An 18,763-nucleotide genomic window follows, 5' to 3' on the forward strand; every position below is an offset into this window, starting at 1 on the left:
TTGCTCGGTCAATGGCCAGAGTCAACGGCGGCGTGATGTATTCCGCAAATATGCCCGACTGTGAGGGCGGGCACAAGCCGGCGTGAGTAGGTTAAACGTTGAGTTTTATAAGGGCACCACGGGGTGACCAGCCCCTCCCCACCCAGCCCCACCCCTCCCACCCCCACCCTCCCCACCCAGCCCCACCCTCCCCACCCAGCCCCTCCTCACCTTCCCCTCCCCACCCAGCCCCACCCTCCCCACCCAGCCCCTCCCCACCCTCTCCTCCCCACCCAGCCCCTCCCTCCCTCCCCACCCATCCCCTCCCTCTCCACCCAGCCCCTCCCTGCACGACGGACGGACACAATAATCCCTTGTGGGCTGGTGGAACCAGGTGGTTCCTACCAGTATTACGAATCACGTGACTGAATTTTCACCACAAGTCTTATACACACTTCAGAACAGTTGAAGGGATTGCCGTACATTTACCGATTACAATACTCGACAGTAAGTTATACTGGTAGGAACCTCCTGGTTACACCAGCCCACAGGGGATTATTGTGTCCGTCCGTCCGTCGTGCATCCAAAAATGGGAGGGGTGGGGCTGGGTGGAGAGGGGAGGGTGGGGAGTGGTGGGTGGGGGTGGGAGGGGTGGGGAGGGTGAGGAGGGGCTGGGTGGGGCTGGGTGGGGAGGGGCTGGGTGGGGAGGGGCTGGGTGGGGAGGGTGGAAAGGGGCTGGGTGGGGAGGGTGGGGCTGGGTGGGGAGGGGCTGGTCACCCCTAGGTGCCCCTATAAAACTCAACGTTTAACCTACTCACGCCGGATTGTGCCCACCCTCAGTCGGCCATATTTGCGGAATACACCACGCCGCCGTTGACCCTGGCCATTGACCGAGCAACCCAACGTTCCTACCAGCGCCCTCCGCAGGAATGTGCTTAATATATAAAAAAAAAATTGACACGATTATGGGTTCTCCTTAAAAAGTTTTTTTTTTAAAATTTGAACGCGTGCACCCGCTGTATGTTTTGTATGTTGATCTTCTTTCGCACCCTACGTAGCCAACCGCGCTACTCGGAGGTGCGGATACACAGGGATACTTTGAGTGAAACTGGACGATACAGGGCAACACTGGGAGACACGGGGGTAGGTCCGCACCTCCCACGAGCACGATTAGCTATGTGATGCCGCCGCCACGAAGCCGTTCGGCAGGCGCCCCATCCCCGACCTCGCCACCACCAAGCAACGGAGCCAACCCCTCGTCCCCCTCACCTCACCTCACATGAACACACCCGCACGCATTTCCCCCCCCCCCCCCCATAGAGCTGGAAGGGAAGGTCACCTGTTCGACCGGTTTTTATCCGAGAAACCCTTATCGGGATTAACTCTCACGGTTTCCGGCGATCAGGGAATTGGACGGCCTCCCCCGACGCTACGTTGCACCGCGGCGCTGCGACCTGCCTTAAGATGGCATGGCCGCGGCGAGGGGCATTCGGCCACCGCGGTTGAAGCGCACCCCCCACACACACCACCCACGTGTCGACGGGGCAAGCAGGGGAGGGACGGGACAGCATGAGTAGCGGGACCGCAGGGGCTCTTGCGCATAGTCACGGATGGTCGGGATAATTACGCTTGAGCGCGCAGGCACCATTGTTAGGGAGGGAAAGGGATTAATTAGAATGTACGCCGCGCCACGCCGCACACTGATTAGCATATCACAGGCGCCCGGAGCCGCGGTGCGCGTGCCAGAGGGGCGCGAGCCCATTGTTCAGAGCCGCATCCCTTTGAGGTAGGGAGGATAAATAGTGGGCGCAAAGGGGAAATCGGGCTCTCTTCTCTCCAGCGCCAGGCGACAGGACGCTCTCCAGTCCAGCGACCCGAACGTCCGTGAGACGCATCGAGGCACGCTGCGAGTACGGGATCAACGAACCGCCGTGGGCATCTAACAGGGAGTAAGAAGGTGAAGTAGGATAATAGCCGATAGATAAGGAATAGGTACAGGTTTGGTGGAATAGGCCAGCCTCGTCGACTCACTGATTCAACATTAGTTACCAGGTAGCGAATAATAAATCATTAATAGCGAAGCGTGGTCTCGCGTGATCTTGTCGAGCAGTGGGAACGTGTGGGTGCGCGTGTGTACACCGTGGTTCGCCACGTGAGTGAGCGCTGCGTAGAGTGGCGCACGAGTGGGTGTCGCGTGTGTGCAGGTGTGTGCGCTCGTAGTGTGGGGGAAGGGGTCGGTGCGTCCGCAGGCCCCCGCTCCGTCTGTCGCCGCCGGGACTCGCGCAGTGTGAGGGCAGCGTCGTTCGCCCTCCGACCCCTGACCCCCGTTTCATAGCGCGTGCTCCGTGGAGAGACACCGCAGCGTCTGCAGGTGAACGAGGGCGTGCGGCGAGCTATGCCGCTCACACGAGCTCGCGGAGGGACTGACCGGGGAGGGGAGCCGTCGGGCGATGAGCCCAGCGACGGCAGCAGCGGCTCGTAGAGCAGCGAGGGGTCGGCGCACGGCGGAGCCCCTGCCATAGGCACGGAGCAGGGAGGGACTTCGGGGACCAGCGGCCCCAACAGTTCCAATTTAGATTTAAAGAGCTTCATCTCCATGAACAGGAGATACAGCTTTTCCGTAACCCATTTTCTATTGACATTGAAAATGTGGATACAATTTACCAAATGGAACTGGCTGAACTGCAGAATTGTGACTCTCTGAAAGACGCATTCAAGTCAAGCAGCCTTCATACTTTCTATGCATCTCTCCCCTCTGAGACATATCCTCGTCTCAGGAACCATGCACTCAAAATGGCAACCATCTTTGGCAGCACTTATGTCTGTGAACAGACTTTTTCCAGAATGAAACATTTGAAATCTCCAACCAGATCTAGACTAACGGATGCACACTTGCATCACTTGTTACGACTAGCAGTGACAAATATGGAACCGGACATTGACCATCTCATTAGCCAAAAGCAGGCCCATAGTCACCATTGAAATACTGGCAAGTTTGTTGATTTAACTTTACTTGTTCTTCATTTTAAATATTGTATTTGTTCCCGTTTTGTTTCTTCACTTCAAAATAAGATATATGCAGTGTGCATAGGAATTTGTTCATAGTTTTTTTAACTATAGTCCGGCCCTCCAACGGTCTGAGGGACAGTGAACTGGCCCCCTGTTTAAAAAGTTTGAGGACCCCTGCAATAGAGGAATGAACTATTGTCCAAAAATAAAGCTGTGAAAGTTTGGCCACTATTGGCCAAAAACGGCGTAGATTAGTATGCCGATTTTCTTTTTTTACTTTTAAATTTCATGGTGAAATTTCCAACTTTTTTACGTAATATATCGGATATATAAGTCAAAACAACCCCGAGGATTGCACTTTTGTTGAAAAAGAAAGCTGTAAAAATTTGGCCAATATTGGCCAAAAACGGCATAGGTTAGTATGCCGATTTGCTTATTTTTAAATCCTTTATATTAAGTTCACTTGCTTGCTTGCTTTGGACCGTGTAAATATTGCGGTCGTTTTTTAACCCACTTCCCGTGATCCAATCGAGCTGACATTTTCTACACAGACTCGTTGTGCGTGACAATTAATGTTCTAAATTTTACACTTTTTAGGCAAAAAAAATTTATTTTACATTTATTCAAATAGAACTCATTCATGGCTTTGGCTGAACGTCACAGTGTAGGAGCCCAGAGCGTGGTACCTCAATAGGCCCTGGCGGAGTAGCGCAGTTGGTAGCGCCCTCGCTTCCCAATGCCAAAGGTCGCAGGATCGATCCCCGCGTTCTCCACAGGCGAATATATTTTTTTACATTTATTCAAATATAACTCATTCATGGCTTTGGCTGAACGTCACAGTGTAGGAGCCTGAGCGTGACACCTCCACAGGTCGTGGCGGAGTAGCGCAGTTGGTAGCGCCCTCGCTTCCCATGCCAAAGTTCGCGAGATTGATCACCGCGTCCTCCACAGGCGAATATATTTTTAAATCCTTTATATTAAGTTCACTTGCTTGCTTGCTTGCGCGCTTACGACCGTGCAAATCTTTCAGTCGTTTTTTAACCCACTTCCCGTGATCCAATCGAGCTGACATTTTGAAAATTTTTTCCAAAATGTTACACTTTTTAGGACAAAAATATTATATTTAATTACCAATTGCTTAATGGTGGCATGCAATCATCTGACCCATAGGTGGCAGCCATCTCAAGCCAGAGGACGAGAGGACTCTAGCCGCCACGCATATAAAGGATTTATAGTGTTTTTACGGGTTATACTTGTTTTAGTTGAAAATTTCATAGTGAAATTTCCAACTTTTTTACGCAATATATAGGATATATAAGGCTAAACAACACCGAGGATTGCACTTTTGTTGAAAAAGAAAGCTGTAAAAATGTGGCCAACATTGGCCAAAAACAGCATAGTATGCCGATTTGCTTCTTTTTTTACATGAAATGTTCATGGTGAAAGATCCTACTTTTAATGCAATATATAACATACTAATGTTAAACAAAAGGGAGGAATTCACTTTTTCTTGGAAAATGTAGCTATGAAAATTTGGAGGATTTTAGCATAAAACTGAATAGGTGCCCTAATCCTATCTACCCCAACACTAACCCTAAGCCATAACCCTAACCCCTAAACCCTAGCCCCTAACCCTAAACTTAACCCCCAACCCTAACCTAAACCCCTAACCATTATTCTAACCCGCACCCTAACCATAACCCGTAACCCTAACCCGAACCCCTAATCCTAACCCCTAATCCTAATTCCTAACCCTAATCCGAAACCCTAATTGATATGCCTTTAAACGCATCTCAGCGAGATGAGTTGAATTTTATATGGCGCGACTCTGTCGAGTAGAGTCGAAGGGCACACACCACTTGCTTGTTGTGTGACTTGTGGAACCGGGGCGGCATTTTGCATTGAAGTCGATGATGGCTGTGATTTTGCCGATTTGAAGCGCACTGTTTGGGAATGCAGTGCGCTTCACTATTTCAGCACCGATGTTCACCAAATATGCAACGGTGTAAACGTATGGAACAACGTGGGATGTCAATGCAATAGTCTGTTACTTGAAAATCCGTGAAGAAATAAAGAATTGCAATGCAAATCAGCCGCAGAGTATAGTTTTTTTACCGGCGCTTGACGTGTTACGTGTGCCCTCTGGTGGACAAGTGCAGTACCACAAGTCAAGATTTACTACCACAAGCATTCAATTCGTGGTTACGTCTGCTATGTGGTGGACATGTGCAGTGTAGGCCAACACAGCACGCCAGCAGTTGCCGCTGTCAGGCGTCACCCCGCGCGTTTCCCGCAGTTGTGAGTCGCTGCTGCTGCTGCGGCGTCCTGGCGTTAGTCCCAAGCGGGTTGGCGGCGATGAAGCCGTGAAGACGTCGCACAGCGCCACTGCTGCAGTCACCGCGCCAGGCGCTGCAGTGGTACCACATGACCACACGGTGGCGCTACAGCACCATGATGGTTAGGTTATTTAGCGAGTGTCCATGTTGGTTAGGTCATTTAGCGAGTGTCCATGTTGGTTAGGTCATTTAGCGAGTGTCCATGATGGTTAGGTTATTTAGTGAGTGTCCATGTTGGTTAGGTCATTTAGCGAGTGTCCATGATGGTTAGGTCATTTAGCGAGTGTCCATATTGGTTAGGTTATTTAGCGAGTGTCCATGTTGGTTAGGTCATTTAGCGAGTGTCCATGTTAGTTAGGTCATTTAGCGAGTGTCCATGTTGGTTAGGTCATTTAGCGAGTGTCCATGATGGTTAGGTTATTTAGTGAGTGTCCATGTTGGTTAGGTCATTTAGCGAGTGTCCATGATGGTTAGGTCATTTAGCGAGTGTCCATGTTGGTTAGGTTATTTAGCGAGTGTCCATGTTGGTTAGGTCATTTAGCGAGTGTCCATGTTGGTTAGGTCATTTAGCGAGTGTCCATGTTGGTTAGGTCATTTAGCGAGTGTCCATGATGGCTAGGTTATTTAGTGAGTGTCCATGTTGGTTAGGTCATTTAGCGAGTGTCCATGATGGTTAAGTCACTTAGCGAGTGTCCATGTCGGTTAGGTTATTTAGCGAGTGTCCATGATGGTTAGGTTATTTAGCGAGTGTCCATGATGGTTAGGTTATTTAGTTAGTGTCCATGATGGTTAGGTTATTTAGCGAGTGTCCATGTTCGTGTGTATGTTGAACTTCTTTCACACCGTACATATCGTACATCCCCTAACCCCTAACCATAACCCGTAACCCTAACCCCTAACACTGAACCTAACATTGACCCTAATCCTCCACAAATCCTACCCTAACCATAACCCCTAACCCTGAACCTCATCCCCTAGCCCAGGGGTCGGCAACCAAAATAACAAGAAGAGCCATTTCTTTCCAATTCGGTACAAAATTCTGTATTTCAAGAGCCGCAATGCATCTATGTACATACTGTACATACGTATATATCGTCAAGAAGCAGCCCGTAAAGAGCCGCATGCGGCTCCGGAGCCGTAGGTTGCCGACCCCTGCCCTAGCCCTAACCTCTAACTCTAACCCCTAACCCTAAACTCTAATGCTAAACCTAAGCCCTAACCCTAAATGACCCTAACCCTAAACCCTAACCCCTAACATTCACCCTAACCGCTTACCCCAAACCCCTTGCCCTAACCCCTAACCTCTTCCTCTAACCTCTTACCTTAACCCCTAACCTTCACCCAAACCCTAACACAATTTTGTCCAAAAACGGCATAGATTAGTATGCCAATTTGCTTTTTGGCAAAAAAAGGTGTGCCGATTTTCTGAGTTGAAAATGTATCGTGAAATGTTTAATTTTGTACGTAATATGTAGAATACTACAGCAAACACAATGGAGGAATGCACTTGTTGTTGAAAAATAAAGCTATGGGAATTTGGCTCATTTTGGACATAAACAGCAGAGGTTAGTATGTCGGTTTTTTTGGGACGTGAACATTTAGTCCTAAAATTTTCCACTTTTAATCTAATACATAGCATACTAAGGGTAAATACAATGGATGAATTAACTTTTGTCCAAAAATAAAACTGTAAAAATTTGGCCAATTGTGGCCAAAAACGGCAGAGGTTAGTATGCCTATTTTCTTTTAGTGGGACGTAAAAATTTCATCGTAAAATTTTCCACTTCTAATCTAATACATAGCATAATAAGGCTAAATACAAGAGGAATGAACTATTGTCCAAAAATAAAGCTGTGAAAGTTTGGCCAATATTGGCCAAAAACGGTATGCCGATTTTCTGTTTTTTTACTTGAAAATGTCATGGTGAAATTTCCAACTTTTTAACGTATTATATAGGATATATAAGGCTAAACAACTCCGAGGATTGCACTTTTGTTGAAAAAGAAAGCTGTAAAAATTTGGCCAATATTGGCCAAAAACGGCATATGCCGATTTGCTTCTTTTTTACATGAAATGTTCATGGTGAAATATCCTACTTTTAATGCAATATATATCATACTAATGCTAAACAAAAGGGAGGAATTCACTCTTTCTTGGAAAATGTAGCTATGAAAATTTTGATGATTTTGGCATGCATAGGTGCCCTAATCCTAACGACTCCAACCCTAACCCTCAGCCATAACCCTAATCCCTTAACCTAAACCCTAGCCCCTAACCCTAAACTTAACCCCTAACCCTAATCTAAACCGCTAACCAAAACTCTAACCCGCACCCTAACCCGAACCCCTAATCCTAACCCCTAACCCTAATTCCTAACCCTAATCCCAAACCCTAATTGATATGCCTTTAAACGTGTCTCAGCGAGATGAGTTGAATTGTATATGGCGCGACTCTGTCGAGTAGAGTCGAAGGGCACACACCACTTGCTTGTTGTGTGACTTGTGGAACCGGGGCGGCATTTTGCATTGAAGTCGATGATGGCTGTGATTTTGCCGATTTGAAGCGCACTGTTTGGGAATGCAGTGCGCTTCACTATTTCAGCACCGATGTTCACCAAATATGCAACGGTGTAAACGTATGGAACAACGTGGGATGTCAATGCAATAGTCTGTTACTTGAAAATCCGTGAAGAAATAAAGAATTGCAATGCAAATCAGCCGCAGAGTATAGTTTTTTTACCGGCGCTTGACGTGTTACGTGTGCCCTCTGGTGGACAAGTGCAGTACCACAAGTCAAGATTTACTACCACAAGCATTCAATTCGTGGTTACGTCTGCTATGTGGTGGACATGTGCAGTGTAGGCCAACACAGCACGCCAGCAGTTGCCGCTGTCAGGCGTCACCCCGCGCGTTTCCCGCAGTTGTGAGTCGCTGCTGCTGCTGCGGCGTCCTGGCGTTAGTCCCAAGCGGGTTGGCGGCGATGAAGCCGTGAAGACGTCGCACAGCGCCACTGCTGCAGTCACCGCGCCAGGCGCTGCAGTGGTACCACATGACCACACGGTGGCGCTACAGCACCATGATGGTTAGGTTATTTAGCGAGTGTCCATGTTGGTTAGGTCATTTAGCGAGTGTCCATGTTGGTTAGGTCATTTAGCGAGTGTCCATGATGGTTAGGTTATTTAGTGAGTGTCCATGTTGGTTAGGTCATTTAGCGAGTGTCCATGATGGTTAGGTCATTTAGCGAGTGTCCATATTGGTTAGGTTATTTAGCGAGTGTCCATGTTGGTTAGGTCATTTAGCGAGTGTCCATGTTAGTTAGGTCATTTAGCGAGTGTCCATGTTGGTTAGGTCATTTAGCGAGTGTCCATGATGGTTAGGTTATTTAGTGAGTGTCCATGTTGGTTAGGTCATTTAGCGAGTGTCCATGATGGTTAGGTCATTTAGCGAGTGTCCATGTTGGTTAGGTTATTTAGCGAGTGTCCATGTTGGTTAGGTCATTTAGCGAGTGTCCATGTTGGTTAGGTCATTTAGCGAGTGTCCATGTTGGTTAGGTCATTTAGCGAGTGTCCATGATGGCTAGGTTATTTAGTGAGTGTCCATGTTGGTTAGGTCATTTAGCGAGTGTCCATGATGGTTAAGTCACTTAGCGAGTGTCCATGTCGGTTAGGTTATTTAGCGAGTGTCCATGATGGTTAGGTTATTTAGCGAGTGTCCATGATGGTTAGGTTATTTAGTTAGTGTCCATGATGGTTAGGTTATTTAGCGAGTGTCCATGTTCGTGTGTATGTTGAACTTCTTTCACACCGTACATATCGTACATCCCCTAACCCCTAACCATAACCCGTAACCCTAACCCCTAACACTGAACCTAACATTGACCCTAATCCTCCACAAATCCTACCCTAACCATAACCCCTAACCCTGAACCTCATCCCCTAGCCCAGGGGTCGGCAACCAAAATAACAAGAAGAGCCATTTCTTTCCAATTCGGTACAAAATTCTGTATTTCAAGAGCCGCAATGCATCTATGTACATACTGTACATACGTACATATCGTCAAGAAGCAGCCCGTAAAGAGCCGCATGCGGCTCCGGAGCCGTAGGTTGCCGACCCCTGCCCTAGCCCTAACCTCTAACTCTAACCCCTAACCCTAAACTCTAATGCTAAACCTAAGCCCTAACCCTAAATGACCCTAACCCTAAACCCTAACCCCTAACATTCACCCTAACCGCTTACCCCAAACCCCTTGCCCTAACCCCTAACCTCTTCCTCTAACCTCTTACCTTAACCCCTAACCTTCACCCAAACCCTAACACAATTTTGTCCAAAAACGGCATAGATTAGTATGCCAATTTGCTTTTTGGCAAAAAAAGGTGTGCCGATTTTCTGAGTTGAAAATGTATCGTGAAATGTTTAATTTTGTACGTAATATGTAGAATACTACAGCAAACACAATGGAGGAATGCACTTGTTGTTGAAAAATAAAGCTATGGGAATTTGGCTCATTTTGGACATAAACAGCAGAGGTTAGTATGTCGGTTTTTTTGGGACGTGAACATTTAGTCCTAAAATTTTCCACTTTTAATCTAATACATAGCATACTAAGGGTAAATACAATGGATGAATTAACTTTTGTCCAAAAATAAAACTGTAAAAATTTGGCCAATTGTGGCCAAAAACGGCAGAGGTTAGTATGCCTATTTTCTTTTAGTGGGACGTAAAAATTTCATCGTAAAATTTTCCACTTCTAATCTAATACATAGCATAATAAGGCTAAATACAAGAGGAATGAACTATTGTCCAAAAATAAAGCTGTGAAAGTTTGGCCAATATTGGCCAAAAACGGTATGCCGATTTTCTGTTTTTTTACTTGAAAATGTCATGGTGAAATTTCCAACTTTTTAACGTATTATATAGGATATATAAGGCTAAACAACTCCGAGGATTGCACTTTTGTTGAAAAAGAAAGCTGTAAAAATTTGGCCAATATTGGCCAAAAACGGCATATGCCGATTTGCTTCTTTTTTACATGAAATGTTCATGGTGAAATATCCTACTTTTAATGCAATATATATCATACTAATGCTAAACAAAAGGGAGGAATTCACTCTTTCTTGGAAAATGTAGCTATGAAAATTTTGATGATTTTGGCATGCATAGGTGCCCTAATCCTAACGACTCCAACCCTAACCCTCAGCCATAACCCTAATCCCTTAACCTAAACCCTAGCCCCTAACCCTAAACTTAACCCCTAACCCTAATCTAAACCGCTAACCAAAACTCTAACCCGCACCCTAACCCGAACCCCTAATCCTAACCCCTAACCCTAATTCCTAACCCTAATCCCAAACCCTAATTGATATGCCTTTAAACGTGTCTCAGCGAGATGAGTTGAATTGTATATGGCGCGACTCTGTCGAGTAGAGTCGAAGGGCATACACCACTTGCTTGTGTGACTTGTGGAACCGGGGCGGCATTTTGCATTGAAGTCAATGATGGCTGTGATTGTTGCCAATTTGAAGCGCACTGTTTGGGAATGCAGTGTGTTTCACTATTTCAGCACCGATGTTCACCAAATATGCAACGGTGTAAACGTATGGGACAGCTTGGGATGTCAATGCAGTAGTTTGTTACTTGAAAATCCGTGAAGAAATAAAGAATTGAAGTGCAAATCGGCCAGATAGTTTAGTTTTTATTTCCGGCGCTTGACGTGTTACGTGTGCCCTCTGGTGTACACGTGCATTACCACAAGCATTCAATTCGTGGTGAAGTCTGCTATGTGGTGGACATGTGCAAACACAGTTCGCCAGCAGTTGCCGCTGTCAGACGTCACCCCGCGCGTTCCCCGCAGTTGTGAGTCGCTGCTGCTGCTGCTCGCCGCATGCGTTTGCTGACCTCCAAGAGGCCTGTGTTGCCAGGTGCCCCTGCGGGTGGTGGTGGTGGACCAAAACACGAGTGTGCGCTTCAAAAGGCTGTGTTTTCAAATGCCCCTGCAGAGCACGATGCTGGCCCGCCACCGCCTGAAAGAGCGGCCGCGGAAGCTTGTGTTTTCAGTTGCACCTGAACGAGGTGGTGCTGGGCCACAGCCTGAGCTCGTTGACCTGCAGAAGCTTGAGTCTTTAAATACCCCTGCGGATGTGGGTGTTGGCGTAACACAGCTCGAGGCTGCTGATTCGCAGAAGCTTGCGTTTTCAAATGTCCCTGAACGTGGTACTGTGCCACAACTTGAGTTCGCTGACCCACGGACGGGTGCGTCTTCAAATGCCCCTGCGGACGGTGGTGGTGGAACCCCGCCTGCTGGGCGGGGTGAGCGCCCCCCTCGGACGCGTGGGTCTTCTGGTGCGCCTGCAGGTGATGCTTGAGACGGAAGGTGGCGTTGCATTGGCTGCACAGGACTCGTTGTGACTTCGGGGACCAGCGGCCCCAACAGCTACGTAGGATGCGACTGAAGCACAATTCGAGAATAGAAGAGAGATTAGCGGAGTTACTCCCAATGGAAATACGCATCGTTTGATTAATTATATTCATTACAAGTCGTATACACACACACACTTGTAAGTCCTCACTTAAGAAAACGTGAACGATTACATTATTACACATTTACACCGTGATATGTTTGCCGAGTACAACGACTAAGTTGTGTTTAAGTAACATTGCGCTATTTAAAGAAGTGACATGAGACCGATTTCTCAGTTAAAGTTTATTAAGCATTTTTTGTTTCACATCACACAAGCAAAGCAATTGCAGGGCTGCGCCTTTAACACGTTCAAAACCGCAACAATCATTTAATATCCACAACCACCACCAGCACCACTACGTATAAGTCGAATAATTGTGTAAGTCAGTACATTTATACACGCGTAACTCTTATAACTTAGGCTATCAGGAAGCGCGCGATATTCTTACATCGTGATCTCGAGTCAACAGTCGTGTCTTGCTGCTTCTACTCAACTGGTTACACGTCTGTGAAGAGTCTCGAGCATCGCGCAGCTGCAGTGAGTTCAAGGTCGATGGACGGCTCACTAGGTGAGTAGGTAGGTGAGTGGGTGGGTGAGTAGGTGAGTGGGTGGGTGAGTAGGTGAGTAGGTGGGTGAGTGGGTGGGTGAGTCGGTGTGTGGGTGAGTAGGTGAGTGGGTGGGTGAGTAGGTGAGTGGGTGGGTGAGTAGGTGAGTGGGTGGGTGGGTGAGTCGGTGTGTGGGTGAGTAGGTGAGTGGGTGGGTGAATCGGTGAGCTAGTGGGTGGGTGAGTAGGTGAGTGCGTGGGTGATTAGGTAAGTGGCTGGGTGAGTAGGTGGGTGGCTGGGTGAGTAGGTGGGTGGCTGGGTGAGTAGGTGAGTGGGTGAGTAGGTGAGTGGGTGAGTGAGTAGGTGAGTAGGTGAGTGGGTGAGTGGGTGAGTATGTGAGTAGGTGAGTGCGTGGGTGATTAGGTAAGTGGCTGGGTGAGTAGGTGAGTGGCTGGGTGAGTAGGTGAGTGGGTGAGTAGGTGAGTGGGTGAGTAGGTGAGTGGGAAGGTGAGTAGGTGAGTGGGTAGATGGGTAGGTGAGTGGGTGAGTAGGTGAGTGGGTGAGAAGGTGGGTAGGTGAGTAGGTGAGTAGGCGAGTGGGTGAGTAGTTGACTTCCAGGCCGATGTACCGCTGACCGCGAGGCTCCACATCTCCGACTCGTGGTGTCGGGGTGGAGGGGGTCCCTCGTCATCCTCAGCCGCTCGCCCTCCAACCCCGCCAGGTGACCCCCAACCCCGCCAGGTGACCCTCCAACCCCGCCAGGTGACCCTCCAACCCCGCCAGGTGACCCTCCAACCCCGCCGGGTGACCTCCAACCCCGCCAGGTGACCCTCAAACCCCGCCAGGTGACCTCCAACCCCGCCAGGTGACCCCCAACCCCGCCAGGTGACCCTCCAACCCCGCCAGGTGACCCTCCCACCCCGCCGGGTGACCTCCAACCCCGCCAGTTGACCCCCCAACCCCGCCGGGCGCGGTCCCGAGACCTCCGCGGTGATGTTTGACGTCGGCCTCAACGTCACCCGAACGTCCTCGTTCCTCCCCGGACTCCCCCCCCCCCAATGCCGCCGTTGCTGACGACGACGACGACGATGATGTCCGTGCGTGCTGGGGCTCTGGGTGGCGATCGTCAAGGGGAGTCCATCACCGGGCGCCGTGGCTCTCAAAGTTGCGGCCGCCCCACGACGCCCTCGCTGCTCGCTCCCAGTTCGGCCCCCGCAGCTTGCAGCCGAGGTGGGGGGAGCGGCGGGGAAGGGGCGGTGAATGGATTCGCCCACAACGTGAACGTCGATGGGCCCCCTTGCTCGTTGCCCCCCCTCCCCCCCGCGGCGGTCTCTCGTTTGGTTTCGCCCAACTCCACGTGCAGCTCAAACGAGAGAGGAGAGAGAGAGATGGAGCAACAGAGAGCTTCCCATGTCGCGTGATCTTCACTGCCAAAGGGAGTTCGTAGCAGCAGCAGTAGCAGCAGGACCCCTCGTGGTCCAGGTGAGTTGCTGTACCTGAATCGACCACCAGATGGAAGTGTTACACCCCCCAGGTAGAGCCCAGGGTCGCCCGCTCGTCTCGTCGATGCCGAGCCAGGTGTGGGGGGGGTGGCTGCCGCTTCGTTTGTCCGCAGAGCTGATGTTGATGGGGGGGGGGGGTGCTGTTGGGGGTCAAAGGTTGGAGGCAGCGCGCCGACTTTGCCCCCCACGGCAGCTGTTGACCCCCGCGGGGTGGAAGGTGGAAGCCGGAAAAGCGAACGGTCGCAGTGGCCGACGGGGGCAGCTGCTTCTCAGTGTCTTTGGAGTCGGGTTTGGTCGATGTGTGGTTGTGTTATTGTTGTTGTGTGACCGGTAAACCGGTTATAACCGGTTTGTTACGCGTGTATGAATGTGTTTGAAATACAAGCTCGACCACTTGTTGTGTTTTGAATAAAAACAAAGACAGCTGGACATCGCAGTGGCGTCACGGGGAAAGCGACGCCGGTTCCGATCGATTTCCCGGCGCGGCAGCACGGAGGGGGGGGGGGGTGAGCCGTAACCTTGAACATTCGAACAAGCAGTGTCATCGTTTCCGTGCCAATTGTCGGTGCGATAATTCGCGTACAATTTAATTCATATATCTTTTTACATCCACAAGAGGGTTTTTTTGGGTGAATATAACAATGTGTCGTTCAACCCGCCACCACCCCGACACGGCCAATGAGTAAGGTTTGTCACGGAAACAGGACACGCCAATTCGTTACGAGTAGAGCACACCGGCGTGTTGGAGAGGAAACTTACAACATTGACAGTCTATAATTAGCCTGTCACGAAGCTTCAATCGCTCATAACTTCCCTCGGGAAGCACGGAAAAGTATGAGATGACAAGAGCGTTGTAGAGGTCCTCAAGGCAGAATCTAATGAGTCATGTTCCGATAGAATCGGCCCAAGGAATCGGGAGATGTTAGAGGAGAGAGCGATTTTTTAAGACATTTAAGATGTTCATTTTGTATAGGATGCACAACATAGGTGAAGTTTTAGAAGAAATCTCAACTGACAACCTAAGTAATTTAAAATACAAATTTATGTACATTTTATGTAGAGATTAATATAAATTTAATATCCATAAAATGAATATTTCGAAATTTAAAATGTTAAAAACATTTCATAAATGTGGATAAATTTAAAAGAAAAAATTATGAAAATTTATTTTATTATAAGTTGTTTCGAGATGTGCTGGCTGTTGACGTGCTTGCGAATATCGAATCCATTTAAAACTCCGAATAACTTCCACAGCGGTTTGCCCTACATGCACGCAAAGCCAATGCAGCGCTGCGCACAGAGGAGCCACGCGGCCTTACACCATCGACGCGTGTCGACGAGACCGCCTGGTGCGTCTCATCCGCATGCCCAGCCACCGTCCCGCCCGCCTACCTGCCCAGGGTCCCGCCCAGCCAAACAACCCTTCAGCTACCCGCCCACCCAGCCAACCAATAAAGCGGCCAACCAACCCACCACCACCACCTACCAACTGAACTAGCCACTCACCTAGCCAGCCACCCACCCATCTGCCCGCCCACCCACCAAGCGACCCGCCCAACGATCCGCCTACCCACTCACAAACCCAATCAAACATCGAACTTAAAATAGACATTTAAGCGATCTAATTCCTCCGCTCAAGGCAAACCTTAAAACACGTTAATAGTAGCATTTTGTCAGTCCACAGGTTCAATGGGACCAGCATCTAATCAGATTCAACGACAATGCGTCTATTTTCAGAGCACGTTTTTGGTTTGCATGTTCACCACAAGTACGTGTGCCAGAAAAGGTAAAACGTCCCATAGTGTAGCTGTACACTGCGGGATATAAATGCCCTGTTAGTGTTAGTCATTTCTGCCGTTTCCATTTAGGCCATTTTCGGTCTAATATTATCAGAAGATGCCTTTTTCTTTGCATTTTCACCACAATTACGCGTGTTTTATGCAGACCAGATTCCTTGCAAAAGGGTTCTTTTTGGTGTTTTAACATCTGAAAACCGATTTATTGCCTGAAAGGGTCATCCTTATTCTTGTTTTCATGCGTCCCATAGTGTAGCTGTACCCTGCAAACTATAAATGCCCTGTTCGTGTATTAATTTCTGCCGTGTGCATTTTGGAGTTGTTTTTGGTCTAATTCTTTGAGACGAGAATCTAAAGAAAGCAGTCTCTGGTGTGGACTAATTAGTTTCAACGCAATGCATATATTTATTATCAGAAGATGCCTTTTTCTTTGAATTTTCACCACATTTACGCGTGCTTTATGCAGACCAGATTCCTTGCAAAAGGGATCTTTTTGGTGTTTTAATATCTGAAAACCGATTTATTGCCTGAAAGGGTCATCCTTATTCTTGTTTTCATGCGTCCCATAGTGTAGCTGTACCCTGCAAACTATAAATGCCCTGTTCGTGTATTAATTTCTGCCGTGTGCATTTTGGAGTTGTTTTTGGTCTAATACTTTGAGACGAGAATCTAAAGAAAGCTGTCTCTGGTGTGGACTAATTAGTTTCAACGCAATGCATATATTTATTATCAGAAGATGCCTTTTTCTTTGCATTTTCACCACATTTACGCGTGCTTTATGCAGACCAGATTCCTTGCAAAAGGGTTCTTTTTGGTGTTTTAACATCTGAAAACAGATTTATTGCCTGAAAGGGTCATCCTTATTTTTGTTTTCATGCGTCCCATAGTGTAGCTGTACCCTGCAAACTATAAATGCCCTGTTCGTGTATTAATTTCTGCCGTGTGCATTTTGGAGTTGTTTTTGGTCTAATTCTTTGAGACGAGAATCTAAAGAAAGCTGTCTCTGGTGTGGACTAATTATTATCAGAAGATGCCTTTTTCTTTGCATTTTCACCACAATTACGCGTGCTTTATGCAGACCAGATTCCTTGCAAAAGGGTTCTTTTTGGTGTTTTAACATCTGAAAACCGATTTATTGCATGAAAGGGTCATCCTTATTTTTGTTTTCATGCGTCCCATAGTGTAGCTGTACCCTGCAAACTATAAATGCCCTGTTCGTGTATTAAGTTCTGACGTGTGCATTTTGGAGTTGTTTTTGGTCTAATACTTTGAGACGAGAATCTAAAGAAAGCTGTCTCTGGTGTGGACTAATTGTTTTCAACACAATGCATATATTTATTATCAGAAGATGCCTTTTTCTTTGCATTTTCACCACAATTACGCGTGCTTTATGCAGACCAGAATCCTTGCAAAAGGGTTCTTTTTGGTGTTTTAACATCTGAAAACCGATTTATTGCCTGAAATGGTCATCCTTATTCTTCTTTTCATGCGTCCCATAGTGTAGCTGTACCCTGCAAACTATAAATGCCCTGTTCGTGTATTAATTTCTGCCGTGTGCATTTTGGAGTTGTTTTTGGTCTAATACTTTGAGACGAGAATCTAAAGAAAGCTGTCTCTGGTGTGGACTAATTGTTTTCAACACAATGCATATATTTATTATCAGAAGATGCCTTTTTCTTTGCATTTTCACCACAATTACGCGTGCTTTATGCAGACCAGATTCCTTGGTTCTTTTTGGTGTTTTAACATCTGAAAACCGATTTATTGCCTGAAATGGTCATCCTTATTCTTGTTTTCATGCGTCCCATAGTGTAGCTGTACCCTGCAAACTATAAATGCCCTGTTCGTGTATTAAGTTCTGACGTGTGCATTTTGGAGTTGTTTTTGGTCTAATACTTTGAGACGAGAATCTAAAGAAAGCTGTCTCTGGTGTGGACTAATTGGTTTCAACACAATGCATATATTTATTATCAGAAGATGCCTTTTTCTTTGCATTTTCACCACAATTACGCGTGCTTTATGCAGACCAGATTCCTTGGTTCTTTTTGGTGTTTTAACATCTGAAAACCGATTTATTGCCTGAAATGGTCATCCTTATTCTTGTTTTCATGCGTCCCATAGTGTAGCTGTACCCTGCAAACTATAAATGCCCTGTTCGTGTATTAATTTCTGCCGTGTGCATTTTGCATATATTTATTATCAGAAGATGCCTTTTTCTTTGCATTTTCACCACAATTACGCGTGCTTTATGCAGACCAGAATCCTTGCAAAAGGGTTCTTTTTGGTGTTTTAACATCTGAAAACCGATTTATTGCCTGAAATGGTCATCCTTATTCTTCTTTTCATGCGTCCCATAGTGTAGCTGTACCCTGCAAACTATAAATGCCCTGTTCGTGTATTAATTTCTGCCGTGTGCATTTTTGAGTTGTTTTTGGTCTAATTCTTTGAGACGAGAATCTAAAGAAAGCTGTCTCTGGTGTGGACTAATTGTTTTGTCGCTAAAAAAAGGGGAAAACCCTATTATCAACGATTATATTATGACACATTTACACCGTGATATGTTTGCCAAGTACAACGACTAAGTTGTGTTTAAGTAACATTGCGCTATTTAAAGAAGTGACATTAGACCGAATTTTAATTTAAAGTTTATTAAGCTTTTTTTTGTTTCACATCACACAAGCAAAGCAATTGCAGGGCTGCGCCTTTAACACGTTCAAAACGACAACAATCAATTAATATCCACAACCACCACCAGCACCACTACGTATAAGTCGAATAATTGTGTAAGTCAGTACATTTATACACGCGTAACTCTTATAACTTAGGCTATCAGGAAGCGCGCGATATTATTACATCGTGATCTCGAGTCAACAGTCGTGTCTTGCTGCTTCTACTCAACTGGTTACAATGTCTGTGAAGAGTCTCGAGCATCGCGCAGCTGCAGTGAGTTCAAGGTCGATGGACGGCTCACTAGGTGAGTAGGTAGGTGAGTAGGTAGGTGAGTGGGTAGGTGAGTGGGTGGGTGAGTCGGTGTGTGGGTGAGTGGATGGGTGGGTGAGTGGGTGCGTGAGTCGGTGTGTGGGTGAGTAGGTGAGTGGGTGGGTGAATCGGTGAGCTGGTGGGTGGGTGAGTAGGTGAG

This window comes from Lampetra planeri, chromosome 46 (assembly GCF_965212315.1).
Source record: "Lampetra planeri chromosome 46, kcLamPlan1.2.h2, whole genome shotgun sequence".
Classification (NCBI taxonomy): Eukaryota; Metazoa; Chordata; class Hyperoartia; order Petromyzontiformes; family Petromyzontidae; genus Lampetra; species Lampetra planeri.